Raw genomic sequence first — 19675 nt, 5'->3', positions numbered from 1 at the left:
TCAGACTCATGCCCCCCACAGGCGACAAAAGGAACTGTTTTTTTTTATTTTATTTATTATTATTATTATTATTAACCACATTAAATGTTACATGTTAAAAAAGGTTTATTGCAAACTAGTCTGTGGATTCAAAACATTGTTAGAAAACCTTGTGCCTGTGGAATTTGTGCGTGTTTCTCACATTCACTGAAATTGCAGCTCAGGTGACTTTATAATCTTATGAACCCTCCCATCTCTCGTGTAACCTATGTTTTAAATGCAGTTAGCTCAGAATAAATCAATTTTAATTAGATTAGTTTTAGATAATTATGTTTCATTGCAGTTGCTCGTATGTGCAGCTTCACATCTCGTGTTTATGTCAGGGTATCCTCTGACCTCTTCGTGACCTCTTTGGCCGTTCATTTGGCACCTGGCATAAAGATCTGCCAAAATCAAGCATGCAGCGCTCCCCGCTGCGGTGACCCCTTGTGAATGCAGTTTTCGTGACAGTGTCAAGATCCCCCTTGTACTCTGTCACCACTGTTCAATGAAAAATACACACAGACATGGCACGGACAGTTTCACAGCTTCAAGCTGCTTTGAACCACCAGTTTCCCTTATTTGACCCACACTAGCGGATTGAAAATCCATCACAACAAATACAGGTCAACTTTGACTTTGACAGCATCAATATATAAAAATATGTGGCACCTGTACAACAGTATAAAAAATAGGTTTTTTTTTCCCTTTCTTATTTTTCAGGTCACATGGCTTAAAGAAAGACATTTGAATGTATTTACTGCTGCCAAATATCAGTGGATACATAATGTAAGCACTAGGTATACTTCAGTGAAATTGGAACACCATTAGGCTATAAATAAGCCCTCCATGAAAGTTGATTATGACCTTTTTCAAGCCATAATCTCACTAATCACATTCATTTTTTCTCTCATTTGCTCATAGTGGAGTGCAGAGCTGTTTCTTGTAGGTGCTCCCTAGCAAGAAAGACTCGCCTTAACTTGTAAATGTTCCTTCAAAGTAGATGCCTGGAAAGACTCAGTCCAATTAACCATCTACAGAGCACAGAATTTCCTTTTTTTCCCAGTAAAATGTTCCTGTTTTGTGTAAAGAAATGCAAATATTAACCAGTAGATGTCACCATTGCTATAGTAACAGAGTGTAGATGGTATGGTAAATGGTTCAGGTTACTCTCTGGCAACAAAATGTATGCTTCTTTGGCAGTGAGTTATCTCTGTGAAATTTTTAGTCTAGTTAGACACAAAATCCTGTCCTTGGTTGTCAGACATCAGCTATCTGATTTCTTATTATCCAAACCCCAGTATTGAAATGCTGTGGTATAAACTCTACATGTACTGTAGTTAAGGCAACTGAAAAAGCTTCCATGATGTGCTATGCTAGAAAGTGAGAGAAAAGACTGGCATGTTAAGCGCTATGCATATGATCTGACCAGATTGCAAAATGCCAGCTGCCAAACAAAATTTGCTTCAGATGCAGTAAAAATCAGAAAAATTATTAAAAAAAATAATCAGTAGAAGCTCTATTTTCTGTGCGTGTGTGTGTGTGTGTGTGTGTGCTTTTGTGTGAGCTTGTGAGCCTTATAATAATCTAACCTGATGTAACACAGGGCAATATGTGTGAAGCTGACTTAAGAAGGGATAGACAGACAAGAGGAAGCGAAGAACAGAGCTGACGTCTAAGGACAGGTTCCCATGTTCTGATCCTCTAAGACAAAAGGCTGATGGGATCATGTTGGATGATGCTTTATTCTTTGTTAGATTTCATTACATTATTTCATAACATGTCTTTGCAGATGCTGTATGTGAGTGTGTGAGGTAAACACAGCTCTGAAAACACATGGTGGTGTCAAAGGTTGATGACTAGAGGAGCAAATTTGTATTTGACGATGACCACAGGTCAGTCCCTCTTGCTGTTCATTGCTCCTCACCTCTTATCTTTGCACTTTCTTCACCTTCTGAAGAGCTATCTCTTAATTAGAAACAACTTATTTCAACACCTCTCTTCTTCATTATTTTGTGGCGGATGAGATCAATATGCAAGGGCCGTGACACTGATTTATTCCAGCAAGCTTTCTCTGATGTGCTCCAATTGAGAAGCAATAAAGAGTTCATGCCCCAAAAGCTGTTTATTTATTTATTTACTTATTTTTCATTCATTCAAAACAGAAGGGATTGAAGCTGAATTTTACCTTAAAAAAAAAGACCTGTACAATAACATCATTTATTTTTACCATCCTTTTTTTTTTTTTTTTTTTTTTTTAACCTCCAGTGACTCTGCACTCTATCAGTAGAGCTCACCCCACATGTTGAAAATATCTGGCGCTCTTATTTTTGGGTTTGTTCTGCATCCACTTGGATCATTTTAGTTCAGCTTGAAACAGGACTTGACCTGCACAAAGGGATAGTGACTCCTATCAGGTGACCTGTCAAGCCAATCTGAATGTCTGTTCCTCAGAAATGTTTGATGGGGTGTGTGTTGTTCCATTACACTGATCCATTATCTCCATTCTTACAAAAAACAAAAAAACACTGGGATGCTTGTGGGAAGGACAAAAATGCCTTCAACACATCCAATCAATCATGTTAGAGCTTTGATTAACACATTTAAATTACCTTGCTCATAGTAAGCCCTGGAGGAAAACACACACATCTACAAATGCACACAAACACACTCATTTCTGTAAATGCGTGCGATTTCAGCTGGCAGACAGCATATGCAGTGTTGTCAAGTCTCTAAATCCATTTCATGTAACGGGTACCGGGCATGTTTAACACATTCATTTCCTTCACCTGTGCCATGTCACTTTTCCAGTGTGTGTGAGTAAATGTGCTGAAATGTGTGGAATAGAATGATTCACCTCAGCTTACATAAAACCTTTGTCTATATTTAGTGCCAGCATGACTCCAGATTTCTGCACTGAAGCTATCAGCCACACATTGAGATGTGCGTGGGCCTGCCCTGAGCTGACTGCGGTCCTGGAATCATGCTCTGCAAAAATGACAAATAAATATGAGTTTAAACATCTCTTGAATGTATATTGTTCCATGTGCACTGATGCTGCACAGCCATGTGTAAAAGGTGAAGAAAAGCGAGTGTAAAGAGAAAGAAGAGAACGATTTATCTGACACTGGGCAGGTATGTAATTTTTTTGCCGCAATGTCACTGAACACTAGGCATGCAGATGAAACACAATGTCATAATATAACAACAACAACAAAAAACCAACAAACGTCTGCAATATCCTAGCTATCCCAGCCATTAATACACCAAGATATTAAATTGTAAGTGTAACATTGATATTGATTGGCTGTTTTTTCATGAATGATTTTAAAAGCAGTTTTTTTTTATGGGATATAAATCAATTCTTCATAATGGAGAACCTTTATAAAGAATTTGGTCTCAGTAAGAAAGAAAAGTAGAATTTTGTTAATCAGAAAATTAACTTAGCCACAGTTTTGAAAAGGAAAACCAATCGTTGGATATTATACTGAAATAAAATAGTCTCAAATGTAGCTTTTGTTACTTACTGGTGTCCAAGAACGGTCTGTTGTGCAACTCTGCATATGAATTGATCTTCATTAACAGAAACACTGAGAACAAGTCCATTGTTCACGATTGCTTCACACAGTAATTGAGCTGACTGTAAAACTGGCCATGCTTTGCAGTGAGTGAGAAAGATTCTGCCAGAAACCGTGGTGGTGTTTAGGCCAACTGTTGTGATTTTTGAATCATGTTGTTCTTTCATATTTTTCACTTTTTCCACTGTGTGAATCTGCAGTAATCATGTTCAGACAACAATGGGCAGTAATATTATTGTGTTATTAAAAGAGCCCAATTTGATTTCCAGTTCAAAAGCAAACTGCCCCTTGAACAAAAGACATATCTAAGCTCCCCACATTTGGTGTGACATTCAGAGTGATAGGACTGACACTGATATTCTTTGGTTGTGCACTGTGATAAAACCTGAGCTGGCTTGTGACCCTGAAGCACAGCTTGATTCTCAGAGGTGTACCATATAAGATGTCTGTCTATCTATAAATATCAGACTGAGTATGATACTTTCTATGCTTCTCAATTTGGTGACATTAAGAAACTTTTATGTGAACCAAAAGGTTGTCACGTTATCAAAGTCAAGAGTTAATTTCTATCAGTGAGTCTGTGTGTGACTCACTCAGCACAGTATGTGAGCCTTTGCTACAAGACACCATGAGTTTGGTCTTTAGAATTGCATTGGAAGAGTCCATCATACTACAGTTTCAAACTCTTGAAATTAAGAGTTTAAGCTGAAGGTAAATGTTTGCTCTCACTCTCATGTGGTATGCATAGGGACACCCTGCCAACCTGCTGTAATCCCACAGTAATCAGACCTTGAGGCTGTATGACAGAATACATCGATCTGCCTGCTCAGCCAAATCACTGCAGGCTTATACCGTAAATACAGTTAAAGCCTGCATGCTTTATGGAATATTTTACATTTGACCTAACATTTGTAATGCAACACTTTCCATAGCACTTATTTGTAAGTTTCCCCTCTTCTGAACTTGATGTATTCACTTATTTTTGCTTTGCACTTTGGATAAATGTGAATCCTAAATAGGAAAATTTTAAATGTATTGCTTTTAGGCAGTCGGAAACATGACATGTGTTTAAAAGTCACGCCTTCCTTACAGTACAACATTCAAGGAAAGAAAGAGAATCAGCACTTGATGTGGCCATAAACTTGAAAAGTACAGCCATGATAGTAAAATATTTTAAACATGGCTGCCTCCTTATGCTACAGTAGTAAATTGTAATGTAGGAATTGTAAAGTAATGTAAAGTAGGAAGTTGTGGATCAGGTAACTATAAATGTTAAGGAGAGGACTAGCTCTACTGAGTGCTTATTGGATGCTGTCAAAATCCAGCACAAATGTTCATGTCCCCTTAAAATCAAATAAACAGTGGCTCGTTTGTGGGAGTTTTAAGATTCATGTTTAAAATGTGTCCTTAAGGATACTATACTCTTTATGCAAGGAAATGGGGGTTCTGCTCATTTCAACAACTCAAAAATAAAAGAACATGCATCAAAAACTTTTTTGTAGACATTGTGAGAGCAGAGCTGTCAAATTAAACATTGTTCTAAGTGACAAAACTACACTGAGGGAGATGACAAGAAAGACACTGTGATTGTGGGTGTGTGTCAGTGATAAAATAAGCATATGGAGTCATGAGCTCTATTATAGTGTTAATACAGATTGCACTCTTGTTAGCTTTCTTAGTGAACCTACATACAGCAAGCGTTTACAATGCTCTCCCCTCCCTCCATCTATCTGTGCAGTTTACTGTTGACATGCTTTTTCTTGTGCATCTTGTACAGTCTTTCATTTTGTCTCTTAGTTGTTTTGATTTAAAAGCTACTCCCATTCTCTTGGCAAACTCGTTCTTTCGGTCACTACCCACAGCTCGTGACCAGAGGTGAGGGTAGGGACGTAGATTGACTGGTAAATCGATAGCTTTGTTTTTACTCTCTTCACTACGATGGACCGGTACAGCGTTCGTATCACTGCAACTGCAGCACCAATCCATCTCTCAATCTCCCACTCACTTCTCCCATCACTCGTGAACAAAACCCTAAGATTCTTAAGCTCCTCCACTCTGGGTCAGGGACGAGTTCCAGAGTGGGCATTCCACCCTTTTCCGGCTGAGGACCATGGCCTCAGATTTGTAGGTGCTGATTCTCATTTCCATCGCTTCACACTCGGCTGTGAACTATTTCAGTGCGAACTGGATGCCATCACCCGATGAAGCCAACAGAACCACATCATCCGAGAAAAGCAGAGATGAGATTCTGAGACACTCAAGTGAAAGCCCTCCGCCACTTGGCTACGCCTAGAAATTTTGTCCATAAAAATTACGAACAGAATTGGTGACAAAGGGCAGTCCTGACGGAGTCCATCACCCACCGAGAGCAAGTCCAACTTATAGCCGGCTATGCAGACCGAGCTCTTGCAATGGCTGTATAAGGATCAAACGGCCAGTAGCAATGGGCCAGACACCCCATACTATCAAAGCATCTTCCACGGGACACTCTGAGGGACATGGTCGAATGCCTTCTCCAAGTCCACAAAATACATGTAGACTGGTTGGGCAAACTTCATGCACCCTCAAGTATCCTTGAGAGGAGAAAGAGCTGGTCCAGTGTTCCATGACCAGGAAGAAAACTGCATTGTTCCTCCTGTGTCCGAGGTTCGACTAACGGACCAACCCTCATTTCCAGCACCCTGGCATAGACTTTCCTAGGTAGGCTGAGGAGTGTGATGCCTCTGTAGTTGGAACACACCCTACGGTCCCCCTTCTTAAAGATGGGAACTACCACCCCAGTCTGCCAATGCAGAGGTACTGCCCCTGATCTCCATGCAACATTGCAGAGACTAAGACAGCCCTACAACATCCAGAGCCAGGGTCTCCACTCCCGGCCGCTGCCCGGCACACAATGCACCCGACCTCTATGGTGCCTCCTGCGGATGGTGGGTCTGCAGGAGGAGTGGGGCCATGTCCAGTTTTTGGGCTGTGCCCAGCTGGGCCCCATGGACTAAGGCTCGGCCACCAGATGCTCGACCTCGGGCACCCTCCCCAGGCTTGGCTCCAGGGCAGGGCCTATCTTGGGCAGGGTCAACTGTTCCCTTGATTTTCTACTCATAGGGGTCAGAATCAATTTGCCATACCAGTGGTCAAAGTCCCTGGGCAACATAGCCCCTGGATCCCTGGGACACACATACCCCTCCATCACAATAAGGTAGCGATTCACAGAGGGACATTCAATTATATATCCGTTTAGTAGTGCCAGGGAAACAAGGCAAGCACTGCTTGTCCACTGAAATCTAAAAATAGACAACCATTAAAACCAAAATGAAAGTGATCTCTGCTCTCGCATCAGCATAACAGCATGGAATAAAGCTTCTCACCTATTTGCATTCATCCAATATATTACTACCATCTTCTGGCCACAGTTGTCACTGAAAGCTGGCTTAATTCTGCTTGACTGAAATCTGTAGTACATTTCATGGCTTGCGCTTGGTGAGCTGTGGTACAAGCTTTTTTTGTGACTGTTTGTGTGGGTACATTATGCACCTCTGGTCTTTAATAAAAGACTGATGGGAGACCAACATGCTAGGCAAGCTGCCACTGGCTCTGCTTTCACTGCTCTGAGATCAGTTGTCATCTGCGCCCATTGTGTAGAAACAGAGCTAGCATTAGCAAGTAAATGAGCTTCTGTGACTTATCATCTTAACAGATAACTGTCTTCTTATTAAGCTTAGTAGAGGCCTTAGAGTGTAATGTGAATAGGTTTTTAGCAACTCATTTAACATGTTAGCAAGGAATTCTTTGACAATGAAGAGGGGATTTAAATCCTGCCATGCCTAGTTTAATAACAGAAAAACTCTTAACAGGTTAACCATAACTGGTGGCATAGCAGCTTTGACAGATATCCATCTTTTATATAGTCAGCAGTGTGAACTAGGTCTCCTGTGATCCTGTGAAACATGCTGTGAGAAGACTGTTTTCCATTTTTCTGAAGATTTCAAGTTTTTCCCCTTACCTCTATCATATTATGACTATATATTTAAGAACTCTTTGGATATCCAAGGGTTGTTTTACATGCTTTTTCATTGGCTGCTTTATGGTGACTGAGTTTAATTTTAGTTAGGATCTGTCTGTGTTTCACTTCTGACTGAATGAACATGCACAGCTAACAAAAATCTTTTTATAGGTCAGAGTAGCAGCGACGTTTGTGTTTTATTTTCGTATCTTGTTGATTTTTGGCCAAAAATATATCTGTTCATATATCTATTTCGTTCTTGCCTACTTCTGTACCTTGCCTGATCCCCATATCACCTTGGGTCCTTCACACCCCTCTCTGAATTCATCTCTTCCTTTATCTGCTCCAGTGCCTTTTGCCACCATTGCCTTTTTTCTCTCTCACTTGCCGTCTACTTCGTCTCTGAAGAAATGTTTCTCATAATCTCTCTCCCTTATTCTCCAGGTTTACTTACACTCACCCCCTCAGGCAGGGTGAGTCAGGTGTGACCACATCTCTGGTTTCCAAGTGCTGCCTGGGTCACAGATCACACACGCTAACAAACTACAATCTCTAAACAGTACAGCACATACTCCCCAAGCTTCTACAGATATGTCTTTTTATATCTGTCTGACTCTTGCTCACCAGTCTAGCTGTGGTCACCTCACAGTTCAGTACACAGGTGTGTAAATTCCTACAGGAGAAAGCACTTGCGGTGTGTTGCATATGCATGCATATGTTGCATTATCTTCAAATAATGGCACCAAAGATATTGTAGAGTATATAACGTACTTTCCATATGTTAGCTGTTATTACCAGCTGTGATAGCACGGCTGGTATTTTCTGAATTTTATGAGTTTGTCTTTGAGTCATCATAGCAAAATATATTCACTGGGAATCACATGGCAGCAACTCAATCCATTTAGGTATGCAAGCATGACCAAGATAATCTGCTGAAGTTCAAACTGAGAATCAGAATAGGGAAGAAAGGTGATTTAAGTGACTTTGAAAGTGGCATGGTAGTTGGTGCCAGATGGGCTCGTCTGATGATTTTAAAAACTGGGATTTTCCCACACAACCATCTATTATTATTAATCCTTTATTTATCCAGGTAAAAAATCTCATTGAGATTAAAAATCTCATTTCCAAGAGAGACCTGGCATCATGGCAACAAAAGTCACATACCACATAGGTATATAACATTTAAAACAAATACAATATCCCATACAAACATGTGTAAAATATACAATAACAGATCAAATTAAGAGTACATTAAAAACAATCACACTGAGTAAAAGAGCTGTTCTCTCGTTCCTTTAAGACAGACTTAAACTCTCCCAAGGTAACCAATTCTGATAATTTCAGTTCCTTCTGCAGATTATTCCAGGAAGCAGGGGCAGCGTATTTAAAAGCCCTTTTCCCCAATTCTGTTCTGATTTTTGGGACAATCAATTGTATGATTTTGTTCGAACGAAGGTTGTATTGGTTGTGGTTTTTACACATATAAACACATAAATAAGATGGAACCAGCCCAAGGAGAGATTTATAGATAAAGATCAACCAATGGGAGAGTCTGCGAATATGCAAAGATGGACATTTAGCAGCAGCATACAATTGAGAATTGTCTAAAGGAAATGGTAACTCAGATTAGCACTAGTTACAATGAAGGTGCAGTCTGAATGCATAACATGTCAAATCTTACACTGCCACCCATGTCAGCTGAAAACAGGAAACCAAGCCTAAAGTTTGCATGTGCTCACCAAAATTGGACCACAGAAGACTGAAAAAATGACCATGTCTATCACTTTATGGCCACAGTGTACCCATCTTCTAATGGCTGCTTCCAGCAAGATAACATGCCATGTCACAGAGATCATCTCAAATTAGTCTTTTTAACATTTTTCGAACATGCAATCAAACGGCCTCCACAGTCAACAGATCTGTCCAATGGAGTGCCTTTGGGATGTGGTGGAACAGATATGCAGCCAATAAATTGTTGCAGCTGCAGACCAAAATTTCCAAGGACTGTTTCCAGCATCTTGTTGAATCTATGCCATGAAGAATTATGGCAGTTCTGCAGCCAAAGGGGTCGAATCTGGTACAAACAAGGTACGTGCTCCTCACTGGCACATCAGACCTGTGACAAAATATTTCAGCAATCAGTGTTTTTGCATCATGTGAATTATTCTTTACACTCACACCAATACAAATATATATGTATATTGTATAATGTTGGGAAATGTTAAATACAAGAAATCGCTCAAGGGTTGCCTTCAACTTGTGTGAGTGATCCTGTGCACCTTCTGTAGTGGAATCTATCACAAAGAGAGTTTTAAGAACTTTGGCCGGCATTTCCATGTCTGCCTATCTGCAGGTGAAACACATCAAAGCAAATTCCTCAACCTGTATACAGATATCATGACTGCTAATATGAGCATGGCACCAGTTCATCGTTTACAGGTGGCTACAGATGGATCTCTACCCTTGCCTTCTTTTTTTCCCCAATCACCCCTGTCCTTATCTTTTTATTTCTTATTTTGCACTAAAAGCACCCCCTCACTCCCACCTCTTCCCATCTCCATTCTCAAACCGCAGTCGCCTCCACTGGGCTCCACTTGCTACTTTTCTTGCATGTCTCCGTGAATGTTTGGATAGATAGGAGCTGGCTGCATAATAGAATTAGGCTCTAATGGAAAGTACAAACTATTTACTAAATCCCTCCAGGGGATACTGGGTAGGTTAGGAGGAGACTGCAAAATGAGACTGTAGTCGAAAGCATATGTCCGCGATTGTAATGTGAATAGTTGAGTGTGTGTGTCTCTCTATGTGTGTGCACGATAGTGCATGAGGGGAAGTGAGATGCTGTAAATAGACTTGAAATCAGGTCTAAATGGTGTGAATTCTGCTGAAGTCATCTTGGCGGCTGGTAGATGGACTTTTTCCAGAAGTGGCTAGGGATAGCAGAAGTAAGAAACTTCTCTCTGTGCATACCTGTAAATGTCTAAAAACTAGAAGTCTTAGATCACATCCATCTTTGAAAATATTATAGTTATAAAAGATTAATTTGGGAATTAGAGCTATGTCACAGCTTACAAAATGTGAGACAGTCCCGCAAACTGCAGGAGAATTCATAGTTCAGTTGCAGTTTACTCGTTACTCACATCTCAGACAAAACCTATCTTCAAACCTGTTCTTGATTTAGATCTGAACTGCACGCCTGCAAACTATATTTCACTATTACATAGAAAATGGTCTGTGCACTGTAAAAATACATGCAAACACTCAACCATGGTACAAAAAAAATCCTTTCAAGAGGTTCCCACTGCAGGTGTCTCCAGGAATATAATGGCATCATAGCACACAAAAACACAGACAGGCTCACAAGGTGAAATTGACACCAGCCACACAGTAACAGCAGCTGTACTTGGTCCATTGGATTGCTGTTTGTGTTGCTTTCACACAGGATGCTGCAAACTCTTTGCTGCCTGCTGGGTTCAGCTCTCTGTTCGAGGCAGAGCAAAATAGGCAGAGTTTTCAAAACTCCCAACAAGGTGTTAGGCTGTTTTCTGTACCTCTTTTCCTCACTCCCTCAATATCTCCAATACAGCTGTAGAGCTGCGGGAGGAAAACATAACAACTTTAAACTGTGTTTGACACATTGCCTAGATACAACTCAGTGATTGTAAAAGCAATCACCTAACATGCTTACTTGGATGGAAACCTGTTTCAGAGAAATGTTTTTCCTCCTGTAGTCTCGATACAAACTCAGATGCATGCTATATAATTCAGGTAATTCAGACACATGATGTTAAGTTTTCCCAGCCTTCTTCCCGCTGAATGGTTCCTTTCTATGGGCCAGATGGGCAGTTGTCACAGGTTGCAGTAGCCAAACTTCAAGACCCGTGTGTGTGCAAGAACTCCCAAGCTGACCACTGTGCTTAGCTGAAGTTCATAGTGCCGTGCAGTCATTTTTGCACAATACTCAGTATTTTGCACATTTTCATTGCACTGTCTTGTGTCTGTATCGTCCTGTTCTGTCAAGTGTTGCACTGTCTTGTCTTGGTACTTTTTTGTAATTTTTGCACATTGCACTTTACGTAGTCCTGTGTTTGAGGAATACAAATGGAAAACACTCACCAGCCTGCCCCAGACCCTGACACATAAACTAATCCTGATTCTCTATCCTTTCCCATCATCCCCAAAGTATTGCGCTATCTTTGCTTACACTGTGATACATTATGTAGAAGGCATGTTATACTGTATATCCAGTGCTAAGTAATAGATTTTTGGTAACCGAGAAGACAGTTTTGTAATCATTTAACAGAGGTGGAAAGAGTACTAAAATATTTTACTCAAGTAAAAGTACTATTACTTTGCTGAAATTTTACTCAAGTACAAGTAAAATTACCTGTCTAAAAATGTACTCAAGTAAAAGTAAAAAGTAGCTCATTTAAAATGTACTCAGAGTAAAAGTTACATAGTTACTTTTCTGTCAGCAGGAGGACAGCCGCTTCTGAGTAGTGCAAAAAAAGACAGTGGGATATAAATCTCAAAGTAGTTCTGTTTTAGTGAAAAGAAAAACTTTACAAATTAAAGTGCAGTGGCAGTTAAACTGCAAGTCTATACATGAAAATGGATAATGGTCACCAAACCAATCAACCAAACTGTCAGGTATCACAGTGTTTTCAATACAAAACCATATCATTCTTTCACATGAGAATGTGTTCTAAACTGTCAAATAAGAGAACAAGTACTGAACTGAACGGCAGCTGCTTTAAAAATGTTTTTTAATTTTTTAAACTTGGCCCTGCCCTACTGTACCTCTAGAATAAAGTTCCTTTGTATCCATCCTAGAGTGTTACTCTCTGAACTTCCTGTTAATTTTGCGGAGCAGTTGATTTTCAAAGTTAGTAGAGTTCATCCTTGCTCACTTTGCAGTGAACAGTAGTCCAGCACAGCTAAAGAGACGCTCGAAGGCAGCTGAGGCAGGCAGGCCAGTATTAAGTTTGAGAGAAAGTTTTTTGACGTCCCTAATAAGACATCAATGCATTACATAGCTACCGCTGGTAAATTATACCAATATACCTCGTGGTTTGTTTTTTTTTTATTGGACAGTAACAGGCTAGTTAACGGGAGGTTGCAAGTGCTAATTAACAAGTAACAGAAGTCAGCTGTCTTTGACTAATCTAAGGTAAGTGAGCGCTCTGTTATTCTTTTGCCTGCAGTGTGAACATATGTGGGTTAAGTAAGAAAGTAGCCGCTTCTGTCTTTAATTTAACTATTTTTTTAAATAAATTATTATTATTAACAAACAGGAAAAATGTAGGTAAACACATTTTCTTTTGGCAATTTACCAACCCAGTAAAAAAATGTAAGTTGCGTGGACAACAACGTGCCCGATTACAGCAAGTTGCTAGTACCAACAACGTTATCTGTGTTCTTCACAGATGTCTTAACTTAATGTGATTAATTTGAACACAGCCTTTTTGCTACCATAACGGTACGAGTTATATTTAACTTACCTCTACATGCTTGCGCAGGTTTGATGTGGAATTTTTAAAAGCTGCTAACTCGGTCTCTCTGGGCAAACACAGCTTACACTGCATAATAAAGCTGTTGCCTTTCTTGCACTTGAAGCCGAAATGGTCCCTTAAATACGGCCAGGGGTTCACATCCGTTTCTTCGAGTTCAGGGTCAGCAGAATTCGACGGGGCTTCTTTTTTCACTGGATCCGTAACACCGACGTCAGACTCCATCTTTAACGTGACCTTAGCGCCAATTTGTTCTACTACCCATCATTCCCTGCAGTATTTCTGAAGCGCAATGTTTTTATTTTTTATTTTTAATTTACTCAGTAACGGGTGTGATTGAAAACGTAGCGAACTACAATACTTTTTAAAAAATATACTTAAGTAAAAGTAAAATTACAGACTTGAAAAATGACTTTAAAAAGTACAAATACACAAAAAAACTACTCAATTACAGTAACGCAAGTAAATGTAATTCGTTACTTTCCACCTCTGTCAATTAATATGTGGAAGGGTGAATTTGTACCCAAACTCTGATCACTTCCTAATTAGGGCCAAGTAGCTTTGTGAAATCATACGATAGCATGCAAAAACAAAAGTACACAATGAGTAAAAAGAAAGTTCAAAATCAAGTCAAAAACAAATACTTGGTTCAAAAGGCAAGAATCAAACTCCCGTGTCATGATGGAAGCCAGAAGGGCTGTCTTTAACCCACCGCTCCTGCATCCTTTTGTCCTTATGGAATCCCTCCATCCAGCCTTTCCATTCAGCAAAGCAGACTAACCAAGATCGAATAAGGTGATGAATGCCTGCTGGGCCTAGGTAGAGGAGACTGTTTACTGGTGATATGAACAGCCACCGAATGGGCTAATAAGATTCAAAAGAGGCAGTCACAGCTGGAAATATATGAATTTTTTTGTGAGGTCATTCACAGTTTTCTATTATAAAAGCAAAAGTAGCAATAAGTTCATGGAAAAGTAATTCAAATCACTGAACATGTGTGTGGATGCATCAGTTTGTTCACTAAAATCCAAAATATGCTATCTTGATATAATAGTGTAATTAACTATTACAATTTACTCAAAGCACAATGTGTTCTTGATTGTTTGGCTGCTGTTATTGCTTAAGCGCTTAATAAGATTATAAAGCCACATTCATACTAAACTAATTCTGATGGGAATCAATTACATTTCCAAAATTAAAAACATTGCTCTGTTTTTAAACAAATTTTATAATATTTGTTTGAAAGGAAATCAATGCCAAAGCATAGAACTGACACCACACAGCTAAATAAACAATCTAGTCCACTGGGCAAAACATCACAGTTGGGGTTTAATGGAAGTAGAGCTGATGTGTAAATTGCTTTTGTTGTGGCTGAGTGTAGATTTGACAACCCAGGCCCGGTAAACAGGAATACTTCTTCCTTTTTCTCGACTTATCTCACCTCTAGGCTCTTCTCATCTTTTGTATTCCTTCTCTAATCTTCCAATCATCTTTAATCTTTACTCTTCACCCCCATGAGCCCGAGATTCCTTAATTCTTTATTTTTCCTGTCAGCAAACCCACTTTGTTCTCCCGCTCTCCTTAGCCTCGGTTCCTCCCTGACAGTCGCTTTTCTCCAGTGGCACCACAAGAAGGAGTAACATGACTCGACCACGAGGACACCTCAGTGTGGCCTAGACATGATTGATGTGAAGACACACACACACACACACACACGAGGGTGCTTATCCGTTCAAAGGTGAACACATGTCCAGTGAACTGGCACTCTGAATGTTTTATAAGAACACAGGGGAAACAGTTCAAGTTTCAGCTTTGTGGGCATATGTGTGTGTAAAACAAGAACCTGTCAGAGAGGCATACAAAACTGAAAGACACACAACAAGTGCTCTAAATGAGACATTTAAGACATTACAGAAGATGAGAATGAGAGCTGGGACAATTCTTTTATGTCACATAGGATTACACAAGGTAATGCAGTCTCTCTTTATGGCTTCATACGACACTCATGTGGTGTTTTAGTGTGGCTACCTGGATGGTCACAGTTGTTTCTAATAGTATCTAGATAGAGGGTGTCTACTATGTGCCTGTGGCACTAATCATTTTCCCCAGATTCCTCCAAGCTCCAGGCACCTTCAGGACTCCCCCTTATCTCTGCCCAGTGAGGGTAAGAAGTCACACTTTTACACTTAAACACATATGCTAACACACACACACATGCACGCCTGCACACACACGCGCACCTTGGGGTGCAGCCTATCTCTTCCCAGCAGCCCTGGAGGCTGTGTACGACTGGCATATCTATGGAAACCAGCCACTATCAGTGCAGTCATCCAAAGCGACATCCCAGATTTCAGCAAAATTTCACATGATCCTTCAGGCATTTTTGGTTGGAATAACATTGATTCTGAAAACAAAGTCAAGCGGATCATTTTATGTTAATACTGAGAATTCCACTGTTTTGTGGCTTTCCACTTGTAATCACCGTTGGGCCGAAGAAACTTTTTTAAGGGAAACTTTCTCATTAAGCCTAATTACCAGGTTTGCTTAATGGCCAGGAAACAGCTGTTTCTTGCTGATTTTTAAACCACTCCATTCTTTGACATGTGATAAATACCAAAAACAAACCCAGAAAGGTTTGACAACATCTCCCAGTAAATGTCAGTAGTGAAATAGCTTCATCCCGACTCCAACGTGTTTATTGAAATCAGTCTTCTGCTCAGTCGGGAGGCACGTTTTGGTATGAATCAGCAAGCTCTGTGAAGGCAGTGTTACTCAGCACTGCTTTCAATATTAAAATCATGCGAGGCTGATAGTTTGAGTGCAAATCCTGCACTACAACAGTGCTGAATAAATTAAAAATTAAAAAAAATACACCGGAGGAATCGTGATGTCACTGCTTGATTGCACTGCTTTGCGCTGATGCCATGCAGTGTGACATGAAGAGACCAGATGTGATCAGATGTGGTGTGACACTGGCGACATGATGTGTTCTGATGTGATGCAATGCGAGTCCTGTTGTTTTCAGATATTCCCACCCTCTTCAGTAACTGATACTAAGTATCAAAGTAGCTTGTCTAAAAATAAATAAATACATAATTTTTTTTTTTTAAAAAAGAGAGAAAGAAAAGGGAAAAAAAGACCCAGCAGTAGCAACACCACTGTTGATAAATCTTCTTTTACTACTTTTCAAAGTAGGAGGAGGCTTGGAGATTGCATTTTATCATTAAAAGCACACATTATACCCAATATCGTGTTCTTCGTTCTACCTACAGTACTAATCGCCCACCCCAAGAATTGTATTTCCTCGTAAGTGCCACCTCAGACAATGCACACAGTCAGCAAATATCCCCACTAAGTTCCCCTGTGCTCCCTAAACCTCAATTATTCACAACTTATGAATAACGCACTTTACCTCAAGCTGCCAAGTGGGGGTATTTTTGCCCATGGTGCCTTGAATTAGTAATAAACTCACAATGGCAAAACATGAAATTTTCATGCCTCTGGCTTTTTTTCCTTCATGAGGTATTAAAGTGCTATAATAAGTATTTTGTGGTCAATACATGTAGAGAGGATCTAAAACTAACGCATGTGGTTCAGCTAGCTGTCCGTGTGACTGACCTGGCATGTGAAGGGATGTAGTCATGTTTAATTGATCTGAATTCTCTGCAACCTTATTCTTCATACTGCACAGGTCAGCATTATTATTAATGACTAACAAACAGTAAAATGCATTTTTGCCCTATAGACCACATACGTTATGCTCAGATTTAGTAAACCCTCCATTATTATTGCTCTGCTGCCTGCTCAAAGGAAAAAGCGCCCTTCGCACCGACTGCTGTATTGATGGATAATGTAAAGTAGAAGCAAAGTTTCGATCGCTGCTGTGAATTTTTAATGAAAACCACTATTTTGGACAAAGCTGTAATAACTGGAGAGTTGTCGACTTGAATATGATTAGATAGAGAGGTTAAAGGAGGTAAACGCCAAGAAATAAACCCAGTGCAAGGAAGTATCTTCAGAGCTCATGAGAAGGTTGACCGAGTGCTCCGACCCCTCAGTGGAGGAGGTCAAACAGAGTCAAAAGGAGAGCAATGGCTTATATTAATGTGAGTCCTTCCAAGTGAAAAGTTTTCAGCACATTGGACAGCCCTGGCTTGTTAGCTGTCCATGGTGCTGAAATAATATAAATGAAGACACTAGAGAATAACAGCTACTAAACAGAGTGTCTGTGGGCATGTGTGTGAATGAGCGTGTGAGCGCGTGTCTCTAGACATGCCCTTCCCTAACTTCAAAAATGATATTTTCTTCCCAGCTGATTTTTCATCTGCATTAAGCACACTCCAGGCGACTTCTCGTCTCTCTTCTCTTTCATCTCTTCTGGGACCAAAAGTTAACTCTACTCTCTGCCTGTGCACGGAGCTAACACAACATACAGCATGCCTCATCAAATGCCCAGTCGCAACCCGCTTGCCCACGCAATCCACGGTGCACCCCGTTGTCTGTCCCCTCGTGGTATCTCCAAAGTTGCTCACGCGTGAGTCTTTCGCGTCGGACTCGCGTGTGCGCTCGTGTGCGCGCTGCTACTTACTGCTACATTACTCCGGTGTGTCAGCTCACGGTGCTGGTGTGAAGTGGTTATGAGGTATGCCTCGTCAAATATCAGACGCCCCCCCACACACACATTATAGCGTGTCTGGTTAATTACATGTGGTTAGTCTCAGTCGATTGAGTGGGTTGTGGACAAGCCGTAACAATAACAAGCACTTTCCATATGAGGACTTAAAAAAGGGAGTGTGTACCTTATAGATCATGCCCTACGTCTCTCTCTTTCTCTCCCCCTCTCTCTCTCTCCGATGTCTCTCTCTCTCTCTCTCCTGCGCTCTCTCTCTCTCTCTCTCTCTTGCTGAGAACTCACCCACGAGAAAGGTTTTGACGCGCCAGAGACGAATTAATCTGCCGGTGGAGCGTGGGATTCTTTGAAAAAGCTTTACTTTTTCCTTCCCTGAGCATATTGCCGTCCAAACTAGGTAAGATTTTAAGACGTTTGTCTGTCCGGGGCGATCCTTGGGTGAACCTTTGTGAGATATTTTGGCTGCACGGAAATCCGGGATTGACAGATGCGCCCCTCCATCGCCTATTCCACCGGGAGGGAGGTCTGGACGCACGGTGAAGTGAAGACGATGCTGTAATAGAAATGTTTGTGGTCTACCCTGCAGGGAGTTAACTGTTGCAGTTGGTTCTCTTAGGGGGAGAAACACAAAAAGAAAAAAAAGGCACGCCTTTTGGATACGAGGTCCTAAAATAACAAGTTGCTCCCTGAAATTTGAGGAATCGTCTGTGAAGATGTGCGTTTTTTCTTCATGACAATATTTTGTGGGAACTATGAAAAGGGAGAGGATGTGCACGCTATTAACCAACACTGGGTCTGACGTTTTCTCTCTTCGGCTTCGCAGGATTTTTTTTCCAGTGTGCTCAGTCAACGTGACCATGTTAAAAAAAGTGTTCCCAAATTCCTTTGCGCATACAGCTTAAACTGGAAAACGAAATATTGATCATGCTGGACGTTCACATGCTGGAAACGATCTTTTAGTTGCCTCGAAATAAAAGTTGGCTGATGTGAGAGAGCAACGTTTACTTGATTTTGTTCTCGGCTTTCTGGAAATGTGAGCCCGGCGGTGACCGGCGCGCACCACACAGAGTCGCCAAGGCTTCGACGCGCAAACCATTTTTTTTTCCGTCGGGGAACCGGGCTTTGCATCGCAGCACCGCAGCGACGTTCTCGCCTTTTCTCGCCGAAATGCCTCCGTATGCTGCGATTCCATAAATGGCAGGTGGATACTGATTCTCCATGGTGTTCACCGGCCAGGTGGATGAAAGAAGACGAAACCTCTGCTGTTTTGTTCAGTAAACCCTGGACACACCTTTTTTAATGTCAGTCAAGGTAAGTTTGGCCTGTTTCCACTTCAGGTGTTTCTCGCATGCTGCTGTGGGCACAATCACGAGCTGTGATGTTACACGTTGTTAAAACAAGGTGAAGCCAAGCGCTCAGATGAGGCAAAAGTGTTGAATCTTCTTTAGACCTGTAGCCCCAGAAATCCGACAAGTGATGTGCTATTTTATATAAATATATCCTTTTTTAATTTTTTTGTAATTATTTGGGATTTCTGCTTTGTGAAATATTTATAGAAACAACGTGACTCGAAATAAGACCCTCTCCTCTTCTCTAAAAAGAGGGGAAAAGAATGAATTGGGAATGACTAGGTGTAGATAATCATCACTGCAACTAGATTTTCTGCTTTCTTTTCATTTGCATTTAAACAAAAGTACATTGTGCTTACACTTTTACTGTATATAAAAGTCAAAATGGAATTTTCTCTATTCTTAGGATCCTTCTTGACAAAATTGTGGACTCGTGATTTTGATTTTTTTACCCTGCATGGTATAAAGTTGCTTAGGGCCTTGTGTATTATGTCTCCAGGCATAATGGACAGACTAATGAAAACCAATCTGATCACAGAGGCTGCAGCCTGACTGGGATGATCGGCCTTTTGAACCTATCTCACCTCCTT

At 40.7% G+C, this 19675-nt stretch overlaps 1 protein-coding gene across 5 annotated transcripts in view; it reads left to right on the top strand.

The window, feature by feature from the left end:
- Positions 1-17996: 17996 nt before the first annotated feature.
- cacna1ia (calcium voltage-gated channel subunit alpha1 Ia) overlaps positions 17997-19675 on the top strand; it is a 192740-nt gene continuing 191061 nt past the window's right edge. For 4 of the 5 annotated variants that reach the window (XM_084926243.1, XM_084926242.1, XM_084926241.1 and 1 more), the window contains exon 1: positions 17997-19047. The gene's annotated coding sequence lies outside the window, so the exon portion shown is untranslated. The remainder of the gene's footprint in view (positions 19048-19675) is intronic. The other variant, XM_084926240.1, reaches the window with a different exon arrangement.

This window comes from Perissodus microlepis, chromosome 4 (assembly GCF_051167445.1).
Source record: "Perissodus microlepis isolate ML-2025 ecotype Zambia chromosome 4, ASM5116744v1, whole genome shotgun sequence".
Lineage (NCBI taxonomy): Eukaryota > Metazoa > Chordata > Actinopteri > Cichliformes > Cichlidae > Perissodus > Perissodus microlepis.
This window is presented reverse-complemented; position numbering and strand designations above follow the sequence as displayed.